Source organism: Pelodiscus sinensis, chromosome 5 (genome assembly GCF_052426305.1).
Source record: "Pelodiscus sinensis isolate ZL-2025 chromosome 5, ASM5242630v1, whole genome shotgun sequence".
Lineage (NCBI taxonomy): Eukaryota > Metazoa > Chordata > Testudines > Trionychidae > Pelodiscus > Pelodiscus sinensis.
Window position 1 is genome coordinate 26,977,346 of NC_143056.1, and position 20,774 is coordinate 26,998,119.

Consider the following 20,774-nt stretch of genomic DNA (forward strand, 5'->3'; position numbering starts at 1 on the left):
GTGTCTACCTCTGGCCCCAAAATCTTCAGTGGATCAACCCTCCAGCAGCACATGGCTAATGGGAGTTTTATCCCTTACCTCGTAGGTGATGGGAGCTTGAGCCCCATCAAAGGCCACTTATCTAAATCCATTTGAATTTTTATTGTCCCACAACTACAACTAATAGCAACTAAAAATGAAATTATGTACATTTGTGCCTACATTTCCATCCAAATACTTTGTACCTGCAGTGTTCCAACTCCCTCCATTTTATCATGAGTCTCATATTTGTTGTTTTACTCAAAGCCGCTGCTTCTGGTGGCATGTGACTACAAGAAAATGTCAGATTTTTAAAAACTTAAAAGGAAGCTTCTAGTCCCTCCTGGTTGTGAAGAAAAGGTTAAAAATGTGAAATCTCTAAAGGCTCAAAAATCAGAATCCAAAGGAAAAGAATCCAAAATACACTTTAAAAAAAGTCTCATGATTATTACTTTAATAAATCTGGGGTCTTGATTTATGCTTTATCAAAGCTTGGTGTTGACATTAATTTACCTATAAAATTATAGGTGCCAATATGGAGGCCTGTTTGAGTTTCCTTTGAAAATTTGCCTGTTTATGATTTACCCCAAGTTTGAGCAAATGATCTGAAATATGCCAAGTTCTGTTGTCAGTCATGCCAGCGGAATCACATTGATTTCATTCCTCTGAAATAGCAGCAGTGTATAAACGGTGTCTGAATATATAAGAAGTAATGGATCATCATGTATGTACAATGCAATCATATTAAGTCACTGGAGTTGCACCAGGGTCTATGAGAAGAGATTCTGACCCATCAGATTCGGACAAAAGATCTAGTAAGGTCAAGAATACCAAGGGGCAAATCCTTGGTGGTGCTGAATACTTGCTTGACATCACTGAAAGTTGTGGGTGCTCAGCAGCTCTGAGGATTTAGTCAGAACTATTTAGAGAGAGAGAGTCTAGTCTTTGATATTCTCTGCTTATTCTCTGTATTTCTATAAAATGGAGGTACTAATGGCAAATGTATGATCTTTATACATTAGATAAAGAGGCTTAAATCAATTAAATTAGAGTCAATAATCATAGAATCATAGAATAATAGGACTGGAAGGAACCTCGAGAGGTCATCGAGTCCAGGCCCCCGCCCTCAAGGCAGGACCAAGCTCCGTCTACACCATCCCTGACAGATGTCTATCTAACCTGTTCTTAAATATCTCCAGAGAGGGAGATTCCACCACCTCCCTTGGCAATTTATTCCAATATTTGACCACCCTGACAGTTAGGAATTTTTTCCTAATGTCCAATCTAAACCTCCCCTGCTGCACTTTAAGCCCATTACTCCGTGTCCTGTCCTCAGTAACCAAGAGGAAAAAATTTTCTCCTTCCTCCTTGTGACACCCTTTTAGATATTTGAAAACCGCTATCATGTCCCCCCTTAATCTTCTTTTTTCCAAACTAAACAAGCCCAGTTATGAAGCCTGGCTTCATAGGTCATGTTCTCTAAACCTTTAATCATTCTTGTCGCTCTTCTCTGTACCCTTTCCAATTTCTCCACATCTTTCTTGAAATGTGGCACCCAGAACTGGACACAGTACTCCAGCTGAGGCCTAACTAGTGCAGAGTAGAGCGGCAGAATGACTTCACGAGTTTTGCTTACAACACACCTGTTGATACAACCTAGAATCATATTTGCTTTTTTTGCAACAGCATCACACTGTTGACTCATATTCAACTTGTGGTCCACTATGACCCCTAGATCCCTTTCCGCCATGCTCCTTCCTAGACAGTCGCTTCCCATCTTGTATGTATGGAACTGATTGTTCCTTCCTAAGTGGAGCACTTTGCATTTCTCTTTATTAAACCTCATCCTGTTTACCTCTGACCATTTCTCTAACTTGCTAAGGTCATTTTGAATTATGTCCCTATCCTCCAAAGAAGTCGCAACCCCACCCAGTTTGGTATCATCTGCAAACTTAATAAGCGTACTCTCTATCCCAATATCTACATCATTGATGAAGATATTGAACAGTACGGGTCCCAAAACAGATCCTTGAGGAACTCCACTTGTTATCCCTTTCCAGCAGGATTTAGCACCGTTAACAACAACTCTCTGACTACGGTTATCCAGCCAATTATGCACCCACCTTATCGTGGCCCTATCTAAGTTATATTTGCCAAGTTTATCAATAAGAATAATCAAAACTGCTTCAAAGCTGCAGTGATCTGGTGAGAAGGGCCTGATGGGGATGATGCCCTTTGAAATGCAACTCTTCAGTGGTATTTCACAGCTCCCTCAGGATGCTTGTTTAGCCTATGGAAAAGAAGTTGAAAAGAGGATATAGTTATAATCTACAACTACCTAAAAGAATTAGAAAGACCCATTATTCTCATTAATCAATGAAAATGTAACAAGCAGCAATAGGAAGATGGGATGTAAATATACATAATGTTGTTTGAAAACACCCGCACACGATCCAAACGTACTCTTCTCCTTGGGTCTGTAACCTTTCTTTGTTGTCAGCAGCAAAAAGGGCAGGTTCGATTTTCTAGAGATTTCCTTAAACTCACCTATCTATCACCAGTTCAAGTCCCTACCTGGAAACCTGGGAAACTATATACACAACCCTGGGTGCCATGATGAGCAATTCTTCCTCCCTTGCAAGCAATGAGTTCAGGGGTTACAACAAAGACATTTTACAGAGGGAAGGAGGAGAGAATAGATTAGCAGAATTAATTTTGGAAGAGAGGCAATTAAATTCTGTGATGCAAGGCAAGACTTCCCTTTCCTCCCAAGGATGTTTTAACATTAGCACCAGCTCTCTTGCTGATGGCTAGTTGTCCTAGGTTGGAGAAGTCCAATGATTCTAGCAGATCACTTCTTCCTGGGCCGCTTTGGATGCAGGATGCAGTTTCCATTTTAATTGATGGGTAGCAAGCCCATACCAGCATCCTTTGAATAGGGGATGCTCTCACTGTCATTTCAGCCCAAGCAACCTCAATTCTGTCGCCACTCTGTGCCATTCATCCCCTCAGAAATGCTGTCACTGCTATGCTGAACTATCTGCTGCCTCAGAGAAGCTGCTGAATTAGCACCATCCATTCCCACCTTGCAGCTGCTGCTGCCTGGAAGCTGCACCATGCTGCACTGTCCCTGGTCAGCACTTAGGAAAGGATCTACGGTACTTACAATTTTGGACCGAGCCCATACCATTAGCACAGCACTTTCAGCCGCAGATAGAAACCTTTCCCCCTTCTCCATCACATTTCTGTCACCTCCCCCAGCTTCTTTCAATGGTGCCAGACAGCAGGGCAACTCCAGGCAGTTCAGTGTCATTACCTTCTCTTTCCCAGCCAAGATCAAGTACAATCTGGCTGCCCCAAAACTTGAGATTTTAACCAAAGTGTCCCCAAGTTGCCAAAAAACTGAAGTATAAATAAGGCCTGGCCCGGGCTGTCAATTCCCCTTATTTTCTAACAGATGCCAGTAGAGAGCTCCCTTACCAGTGTCCCCATCTGCCACTTCTTAAGCTGCTCTAGGCTGCTCTACTCCCAGTTCACCAACAGCTGACAGCAGCGAGCATCCTTCTGTCCAAGTGTATGTCTACACTGCAATCATTAACCAGCAGTCGGCCCGTGCCAGCTGACTGGGACCAAGGGGCTGCTTAGCTGAGGCATAGAAGTTAGTTGAGGATGGTGCCTAGGATCCAGCAAGGTGGGAAAGTCCAAGAGGGCAGGCTGCAACCAAAGCCTGAATGTCTATACCACAATCAAACAGCCCCTTAGCCCAAGCCCCAGGAGCCTGAGACAGCTGGTATTGGCCAGCCATTGTGTAGCGGTGCCCCACTGCTGTAGGTCACAAGGATTGCACTAGGAACTTAAAAACAAAACAAGAGGGTCTTGCTCAAAAGCGAGCTTTCTTCCCAAGCTTGGTGGTTCTGAGAAACTAGTTCTTCTTCTTCTTTCTTGAAAGAAACTATCCCAGAACCAAGTTTCTTCTTTCCCATGCAGACAATCCATTCCCCTGTATGTTCTGATTGGGGAATAACAGGATCCTCCTTCTACTATGAGTCTGCAGTAATTACTATCCTTTTATTTCAGGATTTTAGATCTTTAGGTTAAGGAGACTCAACAAAGGAGTTCTTCTTTCCTCCTCAGGATCTTAGAAATTGCCACCCTGTTAATATCACTACATGGGCTAAAGATACAGCAGGGAAAAGTGAGGTTAAGAAAATAAAAAGACATCTAGGCAATGGAACAATGAGCCGTTTAGGTTGTGAATGGCTAGATCAGTGGTCATTAGGAAATGATGAATTCAGTTCTGACACAAGGCAGAGAGCTGTATTAGATGGCCTTTCCGAAATCTTTTTAAAACACAATTGATTCTATCAAGTGTGTAGGAATCAAGTAAAGAGTAAGTAAATATATTTAAAATTTGCTCTCTAAATAGACAATGCTGCTGCTTATAGTTACGTATTTCTAAAGCACCCGTCCTTCTCTACCCAATCTGGGCCTGCTTGCAAAAATATTTTCACAGACAAAACCTACCTCAGCAAAAATTATCTTCAAGAGCCATTTGAATTGAGCTGTTATAAGCAAATATAAAGCCAGAATTAATTACTGAGCTATTTGTAATTTTCTCTCCTGGTACATCCCATGACTAGAGGTGCATGACATGGCAAATTTTTGTATTTGATAATGAGCACATCACTTCTCAAGAGTGCAGAAACTAATTTGTAACTGTGACTTATCAGGCATCTGCAGGCAATGAGAAATGTCCATCAGTGTCCTTCATGGGTCTCCTACCACTTTATGTTGCTGCATAGGATTATTTGGCAGTTGGCACATTCTAGGAACACAGACAGCACCATGCACAATGAAGCCAGAGACAGAAAAGCATCAAGATGGCCTGGAATTCTTTTCCTGTTCTAACCGGATTCAATTCTGCTCACACTGAAGCTATTGGAAGCAGGCACACAGACAGGAAGAGGGGAGGTAAAATAAGATGTTGACCCAGGGCCCAGAGATTCAAAAGGGTCCAGGGCTCTCAGCTGCTGCTACTGTGGCAGTGGCTGAAGATCTGGGCCCTTCAAATTGCTGCCGGAATTCTGGGCGATGAGGCCCAGATGATGCTGAAGAGCTGTCTGGGGAGTGAGGAGGCACAGCATGGCCTGGGAGGAACTGAGGGCTAGCTGGCCCCAGCCGCCACCCCATCCATGCAAGGTCTCTCCCTATCTAGGAGCAAGCCAGGCCCTCCCCACCTTGCCAAAGGGCCTGGCAATTCTAGCAGCCTCCTCCCCCCGTATAAGTTTTGTTATTGACTACAAAGGAAACAGGATAAGGACCTAAAGCTGTTCTGGAAATACTATAATTCATTGTGTGATGTAACTTCACTGATTCTATACACCTCAGTTACAGCAGGAATGAATTTGATGATGGCCCAATCAGGCATATTTAGACTCCTGATTTCCATGGATTTCAGGTGAAGTTAAGAGACTAAATGCTTGAGGACCTGAGTTTACAGGAGTTGAAGAGAGTTTTTAAAACTACTAAAGATGAGGGATGGTGGGAAAATGGCAATAAAACAAACAAACGTCACACAAAGATTTACAGAAAAATGTGTGTCATCAAAAGCTTGACATTTTGAAAAAATTCTGCAGTTTCACTAAACACAGTGGCTGTGTCTAGACTGGCCAGTTTTTCTGGAAAATCAGCCGCTTTTCTGGAAAAACTTGCCAGCTGTCTACACTGGCCGCTTGAATTTCCGCAAAAGCACTGACTTCCTACTGTAAGAAATCAGTGCTTTTTGCAGAAATACGATGTTGCTCCCATTCGGGTAAAAGTCCCTTTTGCGCAAAACTTTTGTGCAAAAGGGCCAGTGTAGACAGCTCAGATTTGTTTTCCGCAAAAAAGCCCCGATCGCGAAAATGGCGATCAGGGCTTTTTTGCGCAAAAGCACGTCTAGATTGGCCACGGATGCTTTTCCGCAAAATGTGCTTCTGCGGAAAAGCGTCCGTGCCAATCTAGACACTCTTTTCCGAAAATGCTTTTAACGGAAAAGTTTTCCATTAAAAGCATTTCCAGAAAATCATGCCAGTCAAGACGTAGCCAGTGTGTGTGCGCATGAGTGCGTCAGACCACTAGTTTTATTGTTGGAAAGACAGTTAAAATGTAGGGTTTCCATGTTTAGCTACTATTTTGTGGATTGTAAGACACTATCAAGAGGTTGGTAGCTAAATAGTCATCCACTCAAACCATCCACTTAATCTATTCAGAGGTGTATACTATACACATAAAGCAATTGAGACAATTCTCTCATTAGAAAAGCAAGATTCATTACAGCAGTCTTCTTAGTTGAACTGTAACATTTGGTAATATACAAAAATAACAAATTCTTCAGCATTCATTGCTTTATAGTTTTTAAGGCCAGGAGGGACCATTATGATAATCTCAGCCGACCTCCTGCATGACAAAGATGACAGAACACCAACCGTTAATTTCTGCATGAAGCCCATAACTTCTGTTTGATCTATAGCATATATTTTAGCAGGCTAGCCAGTCTTGTTTTAAAACATGTATTGTATTTATTTATCTTTTATTAAAAGTACAGTAGAACCCTATGTATCTGATCTAATTGGGACTGGAGCCAAATCAGATAATCAAAAATTCAGATAAACAGGAGAATAGGCAAAGAACTTTCCCAATTCAGAGGACTGGAGGCCCAAGTATTGAGCCTACGTTCTATCAGAGAGGATGAAGACTTCCTCGATAGCAGGCAGCGTTTAATCCTGCAGCCACAGCAGGCTGAAGAGCCAGTCAGGGCAGTACAGGACAAGGAAGAACACTGGCAGCATGTAATCTCTAGACAGAGGAGGAGGCCAACTCAGGTACTTACCTCTACAGGAATGGGGGAATAACTGCTTTCACGCTCTCTCCACAGGCACTGTGGTGGAAAATGCTTTGGCAGGGACCTCTCAGGGAAGAAATCAGAAGGGAAAACCATTTACCAGAAAGCATGGGATGTGTAGTCTTGGGACGGGGGTTCCACAACCACCACCCCCAAAAGAAGATGGGCGGTGGTGATCTGGGACTCCCTCCCAAGAGGGACTGAGTCATCCATCTGCCATCCAGACCTGCAATCTCGAGAAGTGAGCTGCTTACCAGGAGCTCGCATTTGCACCAGGGGCCATGCGCAGCTTGACCTGCTGCTTACAAACAGGGAGGGAAAGTAGAGGTGGGTGACAACCTGGAAGCAGTGATCATGAGATGGTAGATTTCAGGATCCTGACCAAAAGAAGAAAGGAGAGTAGCAAAACACACACCCTGGAATTCAGAGGAGCAGACTGTGACTCCCTCAGAGAACTGATGGGCAGGATCCCCTGGGATGCTTACATGAAGGGGAAAGGAGTCCAGGAGAGCTGGCACTATTTTAAAGAAGCCTTATTAGAGGCACAGGAAGAAACTATCCTGATGCACAGCAAGAAAAGCAAATATGGTAGGCAACCAGATTGGCTTACCGGGGACATACATGGTGAGCTTAAACACAAAAAGGAAGCTTACAAGAAGTAGAAACTTGGACTGATGACTAGGGAGGAGTATAAATATATTGCTCAAGAATGCAGGGAAGTTATCAGGAAGACGAAAGCGCAATTGGAATTGCAGCTGGCAAGGGATGTGAAGGGTGACAAGAAAGGTTTCTATAGGCATGTTAGCAATAAGAGGGTGATCAGACAGGGCGTAGGGCCCTTACTGGATGAGGGAGGTAACCTAGTTACAGATGATGTGGGAAAAGCTGAAGTACTCAATGCTTTCATTGCCTCTGTCTTCATGGATAAGGTCAGCTCCCAGACAAATGCACTAGGCAATGCAGTATGGGAAGGAGGTGGACAGCCCTTGGTGGGGAAAGAACAAGTTAGGAACTATTTAGAAAAGCTAAACATAAACAAATCCATGGGCCCTGATTTAATGCATCCGAGGGTACTGAGGGAGTTGGCAAATGTCACTGCAGAGCCTTTGGCCATTATCTTTGAAAACTCATGGAGATCGGGAGAGATCTCGGATTATTGGAAAAAGGCAAATGTAGTGCCCATCTTTAAAAAGGGAAGAAGGACAATTCAGGGAACTACAGACTGGTCCCCGAAAATTCATGGAGGGGAACCTCAAGGAATCCATTTTGAAGCACTTGGAAGAAGGGAAAGTGATCAGGAATAGTCAGCATGGATTCATGAAGGGCAAGTCGTGCTTGACCAATCTGATTAGCTTCTGTGATGAGCTAACTGGCTCTGTGGATATGGGAAAGTCAGTGGATGTGATATATCTTGACTTTAACAAAGCTTTGGATACGGTCTCCCACAATATTCTTGCCAGCAAGTTAAGAGAGAATGGATTGGATACATGGACTGTAAGATGGACAGAAAGCTGGCTAGACTGTTGGGCCCAACGGGTAAAGATCAACGGCTCAATGTCAGGTTGGCGGTCAGTTTCTAGCAGAGTGCCCCAAGGATCAGTTCTTGGACTGGTTTTGTTCAACATCTTTATTAATGACTTGGATGAAGGGATGGATTGTACCCTCAGCAAGTTTGCAGATGACACTAAGCTATAGAGAGAGGTAGATACCCTGGAGGGCAGAGATAGGATCCAGAGTGACTTGGACCGATTAGAGGACTGGGCCAAAAGAAATCTGATGAGGTTCAACAAGGACAAGTGCAGAGTCCTACACTTGGGACAGAAGAATCCCAAGCATTGTTACAGGCTGGAGACTGAATGGCTAAGTAGCAGTTCAGCAGAAAAGGACTTGAGGACTACAGTGGATGGGAAGCTGGATATGAGTCAACAGCGTGTCCTTGTAGCCAAGTAGGCTAATGGCATATTAGGGTGCATTAGGAGGAGCATTGCCAGCAGATCCAGAGAAGTGATTATTCCCCTTCATTCAGCTCTGGTGAGGCCACATCTGGAGTACTGTGTCCAGTTCTGGGCCCCCACCACAGAAAGGATGTGGACGCTTTGGAGAGGGTCCAGCGAAGGGCAACCAAAATGATTAGGGGGCTGGAGCGCATGACCTATGAAGAGAGACTGAGGGATTTGGGTTTGTTTAGTCTGCAAAAGAGAAGAGTTGGGGGGATTTGATAGCAGTCTTCAACTTCCTGAAGGGAGGTTCCAAAGAGGCTGGAGAAAGGCTGTTCTCAGTGGTGATGGATGGTAGAACAAGGGGCAATGGTCTCAAGTGACAGTGGGGGAGGTCTAGGTTGGATATTAGGAAAAACTATTTCTCTAGGAGGGTGGTGAAGCACTGGAATAGGTTACCTAGGGAGATGGTGGAATCTCCATCCCTAGAGGTGTTTAATTCTCTGCTTGACAAAGCCCTGGTTGGGTTGATTTAGTTGGATTTAGTCCAGGGGGCTGGACTTGATGACCTCCTGAGGTCTCTTCCAGCTCTATGATCCATTATTTTAAGATACAAGTCACGTTAAAATTAGCTGACCCCTGCCAGAAAAGCATTAAAACATGCCTTCTTCTCTACTTAATGGAATATGCAAACTGTTTGCAAGAACTAACAATGTTTTATTCATTCATGAACAGGCAAACTAACATGAGTTTTTAAATTGTATTACTTATTTTTACACTCTTTACCTTTAGCTCTGAACATTATAGGGACTATCTATAAAGTCTGTTTAATCCTAGAATATTAGAACAGGAAGGGACCTTGAAAGGACACCAAATCCAGTCCCTTGTCCTCACGGCAGGACCAAACACCATCTAGATCCATGGTCACCAACCCATCGATCGCAATCGACTGGTCAATCAGGAGGGCTCGACCAGTTGATCACGAGGAGTTCGGGGGCCTCCCCAATTTCCCTCACCCCCAACAAGCCCCACTACCTACCTCCAAAAATGGAGATATTGCCAGCTTCCCGCAGGGTGGAGGGAAGTCCAGCAGCTGCATGCACTTCCGGAAACTCTGTAAGTGAACTGCTTGCTCCCCTCCTCCAGGTCTGTGGCGCGTCGGGAGGAGGTAGGAGTCCCGGAGGAAGGCACGTGCTGGGGATTCCAGGGGGGGGGGAGGGAGTGAAGAGAGGGGAGGGGAAGCACACACCGGGGCTCCCCTCCTTTGCAGGGGAGGAGGTAGGAGTCCAGAGGGGAAGCATTCACCGGGGAGGGGGGAGGAGTCCCGGGGGAAGCCCATGCCTGGGAGGGGGGAGGAGTTGTGGGGGGAAGCGCACACCAGGGCTTCCCTCCTGGGGGGGGGGGGGAGGTAGGCATCGCAGGGAGAAGCGCACACCGGGGAGGGGGGGAGGAGTCCCGGTGGGAAACACGCGCACCGGAGCTTGCCTCCTTTGTGGGGGTGGAGGGAGGAGTCCTGGGAGGAGGCTCTTGCCAGAGCTTCCCTCCTCTGGGGGGTGGGGAGGGAAAAAGGTGTATGCCGAGGATTCCCTGCCCCTGCCAACACCCTGCCCCCTGTTCCCAGTGGCATACTGCTCCCACTGGCATCCTAGCCCCTGCTCCTGCCAGCACCCTGGCCCCACCCTAGCACCCTGTTCCTTGCTTCCACTGACACCCTGTCTTCTGCCCCAGCACCCACTAGCACCCTTCCCCAATACCATGTCCCCTGCTCCCATCAGCACAGTTGGGGCCACATTAGTGAGGCTTTGGAGGAGGGTTTTTTTTTTTTTTGCGCATCTCACTTGTGTGGCCCCAGCTGACTTTTCAGTGACCCCTGAATAAAAACAGGTTCTCATAAATAAAAACAATGCTGAAACTTATGTTTGACATATTTTATTTAAAAATTAAGCCTGGCCAACAAACCCCCATCTGTCCAGCGGATCATAACACTCCTGTACGCCCCACCCTGACCCTAGATTTTAGCCTATCATATACTGGAACCCCCTGTCCTGAGCCTCTCACACTGCCAAACTCCTGCACCCCCCACATCCTCAGTCTTTTGCCACAACACTCCTACACCATCCACACACCACAAATCTGTGTCCTTAGCCTATTATACTCCTAACCTCCCATCCCTCAACCGACACTCCTGCACACACACATCCACAACCCTGTGGCTTGCTCAGTACCCAACCCTCCACCTGACCCCAACACTCCCCAGCCTGGAGCCCCCTCCCTGAGCCAGCATCCCCTCCTCCACCTCCTCCTGCATCCAAATTCCCTCCAGAGCTTACACCTCTCACCCCTTCCCACACCCAAACCCCTCATTCCCCACTCCAGAGCCCACACATCCTGTCTCAACCCAGTGAGGGTACAGCTAGACTGCAGGAGTTTTTCCAGGATTCCAAAGGCATCCCAGAAAAACTCTTCTGCACCCAGGGATGCATTTGTTCTTCCACTTTTTTTTAGCGGAAGAGCCAACATGCTCTTTCGGTAACCCCTATATTTCTCTTTCCACGAGGAATAAGGGGGCTTCCAAAAGAAGGGGGTTTTCTGACATTTGGTCCAACCTAGACAGGCCAAATGTTGGAAAAACCTCTTCTTACAGAAGAATTTGGAAAAAAGCAGCAGTATAAGGGTTGGGGATAGCAAGTGATGGAGAGGAGGAGAATAGAGAGGGCGGGGCTTCAACGAAGGGGCGGTAGATCTTGGCTTGTTCTGTCATTTAAAAAGTGATCTTGGGTGTAAAAAGGTCGGAGACCACTGATCTAGATCATCCCTGCTAGATGTCTGTCTAACCTGCTCTTAAATATCTTCAGTGTTGGAGATTCCACAACCTCCCTAAACAATTTATTCCAGTGTTTAATCACCCTGACAGGAAGTTTTTCCTAATGTCCACCTAAAACTCCCTTGCTGCAATTTAAGCCCATTGCTTCTTGTCCTATCCTCAGAGGTCAAGAAGAACATTTTTTTCCTCACTCCTCCATGTTACACAAGGTATCATCTCTGTTTATCTTGCTTACACATCACAAATAGTACAACTTTTGTTACAAATGTAAAAACAATAATCATTATCAAGTATTAAAACATACCTCTTTATTTACAGAATACACAAACTGTTACTTCTAGTAAAGAGTACCAATTTATAGAAATACAGAAACTACCTTTTTAAGTTGCACTGGTTGTTCAGTTAACACAAAGTCAGATAATGGAGGCTTGGACAAACAGGCCTCTGCTATTTTTCTTTTATTCAGCGCCTAGAGACTATGATGATGGGTACATCAGCAATAGATAAATCAATAGATCAATTAAGCTGATTTTGTTTACTATCATGTAACAATTGCATCACATGGTAACTATTTACATTTATAAATGCAGATGCTGCATGAAGGAGCTGAGATAGCTTTGTTTTTAAGTGAGGCCTTAAGTCTGCAGCTATAGTTTTAAGGCAAACCCATTTATGGATGAGTCTGGGTGTGGACAAAGAAGAAAATTATGAACTCTAAGACTATTCCTGGATCATCCAATGTGTGGGAATCCAGAAATGTCATACCAAATGGAACTGACACCATCATTTTCATGCAGGACTGACTACTCCCTTATCTAAGATATTTGTAACAAAACAACAACAAAAATCCTACCAGAGAAAGTCCTGCAGGGATGACTAAGTTGCATCAGTTCTCCCAGAGGTATAATGTATACAAATCAAATCAAAATATAAATCATTCCACCCTGTTGTGGGGTTTATGCACAGTTTCTTTTAATAAAATATGCAAATATTTTGCAGTAAATTGATTTCCCAGTTTCAGTTCTCTTATCTCCGTATTTATTATTCATGATCCTTCTACTCCCCCACTTGAACAGAATAAAAAAAAAAAGAGGGGAAAAAAAGCTGCATAGAGTTCACTTGCTTTTAGGAACTAGCTTTATTATTGTTATTATTAGCACAATTTTATACTCCTAGGAGTGAAAGATAAATGTAGATATTACTTCTAATCTCAACCAAAGCTAAGAGGTAATATAATGACACCCTCTTTAATGCAAATCATTGCAATAAATGACTACATTGCCCAAGTACTTTACTGCATGGCAAATTGTAATGAAAGTTTGAATTGCTGGAGCAAAATGACTATTGTTTAACCTGTGACCAAGCTGGATGGTATTATGACTGTTTTTAAATGTGTATACATCATGACTGCACAGAGAAACAATCCATTAACCTAGAATTGTTACTTTAAAATCTTGGTGCTTTAAAAAGAAAAAAAATAGATTTATTTTCAAGCAAATAAGCAGTTGAAATCTGCTTTTGACTTTTACATAACAGTAGCTAATGCAAATACTATCATTTCACATTACTTAGGAGGCTAATGCACTCTGTGGAGAAGGCATTGAGTTTGATCAGACTGAGAAGCAACAGCCTTTGTTGTTGAAGATCTCCAGTGAAATAAAATGGGATGTTGGGAGAGTGTTGATTCACATAACAGAGCATGCTCATCCAGGCACATTCCATAGCAGGAGGGGAAGAAAGTAAAAAATGCAGAAAGATTTTGAAGATCTAAAAAGTGATGGGCCTCTTTCCTATTTACATGTAAGCACCTTTGGAAGTATAAAGGCATCTTCAAATGTAGGTTACGTTGCCACCGGTTTTAAGGTGGGTTTGCAGTGCTAGCTGTTTGAAAGGATTTGAGACTCAAGCCCAATGACTTCTCTCAATTACAGGTAGCATTTTCAAAAACACCTAACTGACTTGGGAGTCTCAGTCCAATTGACTTTCAAAGGGTTTGGGGTTCTTAAGTCATGCAGATGCTTTTGAAAAGCTTTCCCCTATGCATAGTGCCCAGATTCTGCAAATAAGCAAGTATACATTGATGAAATTCCATTGGCTTAAAAGTACTAACAACATAAAGCTGGTGGAACAGCATGGAGAATGAAACTCAATCTCTCTGAAAAACTCACACCTAGGTCCAGTAGTAAAAGAATGTGCTATGCAGTCTTGCAAAATTCTATTTGCTCACTCATCTAGGACAAAAGGGATTTTTTTTTAAACAATCAAGTGAAATAACTTTTTCCTCCTATGATCACTGGTCATCAGATTAGACAGCCAAATGGATTTTGTACCTGGGTTGTTAAATTTTCACCAGTTTTAAGCAGGCAGGCCTGTAGTATCAGCCTCTCTGAAGTGTATCTTCTATCCATCCATACACTCCAAATTCTGAGGTAAAGGGCAGTCTTGCAAAGATTCATATAGAGGCAGCATGCAGTAATAGGTATTTAACATCATGGTCACCTGTGGGTCAAGGGTGTTTTATTATATTCAGTACTGAACAATTTTTCAAAAGACAAAAATAAAACTTTAAAAACTCTCAAAGAAAAGTCGGCTTTAAAAAGTTTGTTCCTGTTGCAAAGTATTATCTGTAAGTCCTCCAGCTAGTTTAAAAGCCTCTCCCACTGCTCCATGGGATTTCTAGTGAATTAATAATGTCACTGATGAATATTCAAAAGTAGGCAGCTATTGTGCCTCCAAGCACATAATTAATTATTCATTACACATTTTTATTCACTGAATTAAAAAACACAGGGTGCTCTGGGAAATGAAGTGTACTTCACTGCAGGGGCATGAAATTCTACACTGTCCCTTTAAGGATTATTACTCTGTATTTATAGTTGCCAAGCAACATAAATGCTGGGCAATTAGATCATGGGTTGTCCCTGAAGACTGATGGGATAATAAGCAGTAGTCAAGTATTAAGTTGACCTAGTAAAGGTCCCACATGAATAAACCTGGGGTAGGACCACAGCTGGCATCTTTCAAATGAAACTTTTACATTAATATAATATAAAAGGTGCTTCTAGTCAGGAATTTCACATAGGCAAAAATACAGAGGCTGTGGAATGGGTTAATGCCACTTTACGCAGAAGCAGGTTTAATTCATTTGTCCTTCAGACTAATCTTTGATTGCAAAGTTATGAGCACGCTGAGTCTGAGAACGGCTTCAAAAACAGAGAGGAAGTCACTAGTTTACCTCCCAAGAGCTGCCTGCTCTCATGTTGACGTAAAATTTTACCCCTAATTATTCAACAAGGCTCATTAACAGGAATGAAATACAATTTTGTTCTTAGCTTTACAAAAAAGCAGAAAGATTTGTTAAAATTCGTGAAGAGGTTACACTTCTCAACTGCAGCTAATCAGGGACATGGACAAAAGTATCTTCAGCGGATAGATAGGGCAGAGCAAACCTCTGAAAATGACTGCTTGCAACTGTGTCATAAGTAGCGATCGAATGGATCTCACTGGACAGTAATCCTGTAATTTTAAAACTGAATAAATGGGATAGAGTGATTTCCTTAACCAGCTCTTTCAGTCTTGTTGCAAATACAAACTTCAAATTGCTGCTGGCTGGTAGCCATCTCTTTTTTCACAGAATTAATTTTTGCAAATCCTTCTACTTAATTTCAGACAATTATCTTTTCTCTCAAAACTATATTCAAGTGAAAAAAATCTGTGAAAAATACCCTCACTCCAATATTTTCCCCATTAATATTTGTTTTCGTTTTTTTTTAGCTAAACATGTTTCAGTATCCCCACTGGTGACATGAGATGATGGTTTTATTGTACTTTTAGATCATTAATTTTGCAGAGGAAAATGGGAAATCATAGCTTATCTCTGTCTGCAGACACTTTGCTATGCTAAAGCTTGAAATAGTTCTCAGCTGGAGATTCAAAACTCAAGAAAGCCTTACTGGAATACAATGCAAAAAGTACAATTCCCAGGAAGTATCATACATCCCTTAGTGTAAGAGAAAAAAGTATGTGCATGTAAATTTAACCCAAGCACATAGTGATATACATCATGTTGCCCCTAAACAGTCGGATGCGTGTATGGGTACATGCATGTGCTCATTCATTAGGTTATGTTTATATATTGTAAGCTAGGTTAATTTTGTGTTGAAAGTATGTGGCTTAAAAGGCAATGCACAAAATAATTTTACTGTCAATATTATTTGTAAGGGTGCCCTCAAAATTTTGCAAATCCCATTTGGGGCAGAATTTGAGCAGGAGACTAAATAAGATGTGAACCCCAAAATAAACTAGGAACAGCACAATTCAACAAGTGAGACCATCACTGGATCAGGGCCCAAGATCAGCCTCTTACACAAATAAGCCCTAAAACTAGTCACAAAACATCTGTTTACCAGGAAATGCACAGAACTCTGAATGGGGTGGAGGGGGGAATCTTAGAAATACTGCACAAAATAATGCAATGAATATTACACATAAAAGGGCACCTACTAGGGAAAAAGGAATGTGGGGGAGTGGGTGTGGCTCACCTATAAACACTCTACCCTAACATGTGGCTCATCCACCCAAGCACACATTCCATCCATGAGCTGGAATCAAGTCTATGTTTAGCATGACCAGTAAAACTCAGTTAGGGTGGAGTGAATCATTTTGCCATCAGGCTGAGGCAGGCATGAGTTGTAGCCACGTGCGACTCACCATCATCTAGTAGTGAAATCACAGATGGAGCCAGGTCAGACGTGAGGCACAATCTGAATGTTCCTTTTAACACTTATTGTTGCATCCAGTGGATATTTCCCAGCGATAAGTCAAGATGCCTGAGACTATTTCTAGGTGCTAAATGTATTCACTTTCATCCGTGTAACATCTGTATCGATAGGATTATATTTTATGTATGTATGCAGATACTATATAATTGAAATTGTCTACTCTGAATTAATTTTGCTGCCTTCAGTTTGAAAACTCAGCAAAAATTGCTTTCCAGCAATTATTTTTAGCAACACCAACAGGTAAGTGGCATAGAATAGCAGCTTGCAAAACTTGTACCTATTTGTTGGTTATACAAATGCAAAAGACCAGGGGAAAGTGGCTTTAGGGTGTTGCAAAGTTTAGGACATCTTTAAGTAAAACTGTATATTCATTGTTTGTAATGCTCTGATATGACATAAATAGGGCCTCTAGCACAGATTCATGGCTCCTCTCCTCGTGAGAGTTGCATGACCTTCTGGCTTCTTTGGGAGGTGAGCGCTAGCAGGAGAAGTCCCTATAATGAGGACAGATGGAAGCTCAGACATAACAAGTTATGTATTTATTAGTGGAAGAGTGGGCAGAGGCAGCTGCTGCTGCATGTTGCAAAATACTTTTACTTTCCCTGGGCCGGTTACCATCTAAGCAAGGGTCCATCCTGGGTCAAGGAACCTTCCCTTTGGAAGGAGGTACACTCTGTAGGGACTGTCTAGGGAGGTGCGACATACACAAACTCAGTCAGTACCATAACTGTTTCACTGCCCTGGCTTGCCACCGAGAGCAACCAGACAGTAAGTGTGAAAAATCAGGGCATGGTATTGAGGGGCTATAGGTGTCAAAATAAAACAAAACCCCAAATACCAGACTGTCCCTATAAAATCAGGACATCTATTGCCCTCTCTGGTTTGTAAATGAGGGGTGGTAGGTAGACCTTCTGCCTGCAGCATCAAGCCCATCACCTTTTTTAGTTATTACTTAATTAGCTCTTTGGTACTATGACAACTGCCTTCTCTCGGATATTTAGAAGCAACAGCAGTAACCCCGCTTCCTCTGTGATCACATTGTGACTTCCCTTAGGACACTACTGCTGTAACGTCCTTAAAATCCCTGAGACATTCTTCCTCCATGACATTTCTCAATGGGACATGAAAGTGATTGCCCACACACTCAGAGGTTCCATAAATCAATCAGACGTGCCTCTTCCAAATTCAGTGCTTTCTCCCTCTGCCTTGACCATCTCACCTTCCTGCTCCAGGTCCCTTTGTGGTCTTCGTATCTTTGGCATCAGAACGAAATACCTCATTCTCCTCTTTAAGGTTTTGCACAGCCCTACATCTTAGCTTCTGCTGCATGGGTCTACACTTATCTAATCCCGCTTTCCCTCTTACGGTCCTTGTCTGCTTTTTCTTCAAACATATACCATGCTACCTTTACCCCTGAAGCATACTACCTTAGTCTGTTACACCACCCAACCTGCCATTTCTTTTTCCAAGCCCTCCACAGTCTACTTCCCCCTATATTCTCCCCAGTAATGACCCACCCACTTGTGCCAAACAGCATCTACATTATTAATCACCAGTAAAGCTACAAGAAAGGAACTAACATGATAGCCACCCTGAGAAAACAAGCAGCCTCACAACCCTACTTTGTAAAATTTTCTTTTTCCTGCATGTCTGATGCCTTGCCGTCTGTGTCAGGTCAGTTGCCTCTCACCTAGACTGAAATCTCCTCAGAGCAGTAATGTTTATTCGCTTTGCAGGGTGCTAAGGATACCCAAAGAGTTCTATATCAATGCTAAATGACAATTACACCACTGCATGTACGTGCCTGGGACTCAGAATTGTGATCTCACACCCATGTCTCCTGTCATATTTTTATTCCTAGGTAAATAAGTTTGATGACCAAATTTAAGGGAAAATCCTATCCCATCTTACCGTCTGCTATGTACATTGGACAAACATCTCAGACACTTCGCCAAAGGATTAATGCCCACAAAACAGATATCAGACAAGATCACAAAGAGAAAACAGTTTCTTGCCACTTTAGCCAGAAAGGACACTCTCTAAATGACTTAGCCACCTGCATTCTGCTACAAAGACCTTTTACAGCTGCACTTGAAAGGGAATCCTCTGAACTGTCATTCATGTTAAAATTCGACACTTGCCAACAAGGACTTAAGAATTTGAACTTTCTCACCCATTACCAAGACAGTTTCCCCAATTATCACCTGTAATACCATTAACTCACAAACATCCCACTCTCTCTACCTTTAATATCATCAATTCACAGACACTTACCTTCCTTCCTCCCCCTCCCCCCCCGCATCCCCCTTCTGTTCTGCAATGTGATTTGTCCTTTTCATATTTGTTCATTTTTTTAATTGTATCCTTTGGTATATATGGTTGTGACTACTTTCTTCCACTATTTGATCTGAGGAAGTGGGTCTGGCCCACGAAAGCTCATCATCTAATAAACCATCTTGTTAGTCTTTAAAGTGCTACATTGTCCTGCATTTTGCTTCAACTACCCCAGACTAACACGGCTACATTTCTATCACCATCTTACCAGTGTGTGCAAAACTCAAAGCACAGTGAAAGCAGCCTTAGCACCCATGGAGGAACTAGTCATAGCAAGTCATCTTTTGGAGCTCCGCACCAAAGCTGATCAGGAAGTTTTTTAGGAAACATTTTTCTGTCAGAAAATGCTGATTCAAACAAACAAAAAAGCATTTATGACAGCGCATTGGTTCAGAGGAACTTTTCCTCAGGACGTTTTTTCGGGTGCAGGATGGTATTCTTGTAGCTTGAGTGGAAAACCTTAGTCCCTGTGTGGGAGCAAGGCATCCGCATTTGTTTAAGACATCGTTGTAGTCACCATATTTGGATGGAAGCCAAGTACTGGAATAAGGCAGAAGTTCTGCTGGGCCATTTACCTCTGCTTGTGATCACTCGGGAATTACTACCTGCTGTCCATTTCCTGGGGTCAAGCTGTATTTCTGGCAGAATTCTGAGCAAAAGTCAAATTTTAGTTCACCCCGGGAGACAGAAGTTTTGTAGAGGACCAGCCAAGAGATAAACAAGATCTGAGAGAAGTACAGGGAATGGATGGTGCTAAACAGTAGGGTCTCTGGCTGTCCTTGGAGACTTATTTCGAAAAGAGCTATTTCCATGGTCATGGGTCTATAAAAGGGATTCACTGATCATCTCTAGTAGATCTGGAACAAACTTGGGCCACAGGGTATTTTCAGTGCCTGGCCTGCTTCTGCACTAAGAGTTGCACTCAAGTCAGTGAGGTCCTGCTGTGGAGGGAGTGGTTGGGGATACCCCATGATTTATAACTCAACTGGTGCTTGTAGGTGCAGTGCCAGTCTATGGGAACCAGTGCCTTTCCAGTCAGAACCTGGGTTTGCAGCTCAGGGGGTTGCTCTGTTATAACACCAGCCTAGTCCCATTTTCTGAGTTTAGGATAGATTCCTTGGGCTGGACTCCTCATGGGCCACTGAAGATTGCATTGCCCAGCTCACCACAATGTTAACACGGGTTAAGGCATCACGGGCATGTTCTTTCTTTAGGGACAAGTTTCCAGTGGGAGAGGTCTACTTTTATAGGCTTAGCTGGTGGTGTTGAATCTGAAAGCAGGGGCACAGTTGTGACCCCTTCTCCTCCTTTCTTCCCATCGCTCACTTAGACAAGTGTTGATCTGGATACCAAGATCTACAAAAGCAGCCAGACTCGCTGGTCTTGACTAGGGCCCATTCTTGTCCTACAAGCCCGACAGGAATGGAAATAACTAGCCACATCCTTCCAGTCAGGGGCTGATGAGAGTGGAAGTGAGCTGCAAAGTGGCAGTGCCCAATCCTGTCGGAGTTTCCTCAGGGCAGCCTCAATGGAACTGGAGCAGCAGAGGTCATCAAAGATGGTTGATATTCCCAGCAGAAAGATATCCCAATTTGACAGCACCCAATTTGAGTGCTTCGAACTGTGAAGAGGCCAAGTTCAACATTTCCCAGTTAGCCAGCCTATTACCCAGCCTATCTTGGCCCAGTCATAAGAGTAGGTCAGTAGTCAAAGCAAGGACAAGCCTATGAAGTCTCTGAATTTGGCGTGATTTCCATCAAAACAGTTAGGCAGAGGAATAACAGGTCCTAGCTCAGATGACAGCGTGGCCAGAGGGGCCCAGAGCCTAGCATTCAGTGCTTGGAGTTGACAGATTTGCTTCTACAACGCCTGATTCTGAGCAGCCAGCTGTGCCTGCCTGGAGTTTGATCTGCTCATGCAGCGTGAATGCCCCTTGTGGGATGTGAACTCCACTAGGGTCTATCTTCATTTGGGCGTCCTCCGAGGAGTAGGTAGGA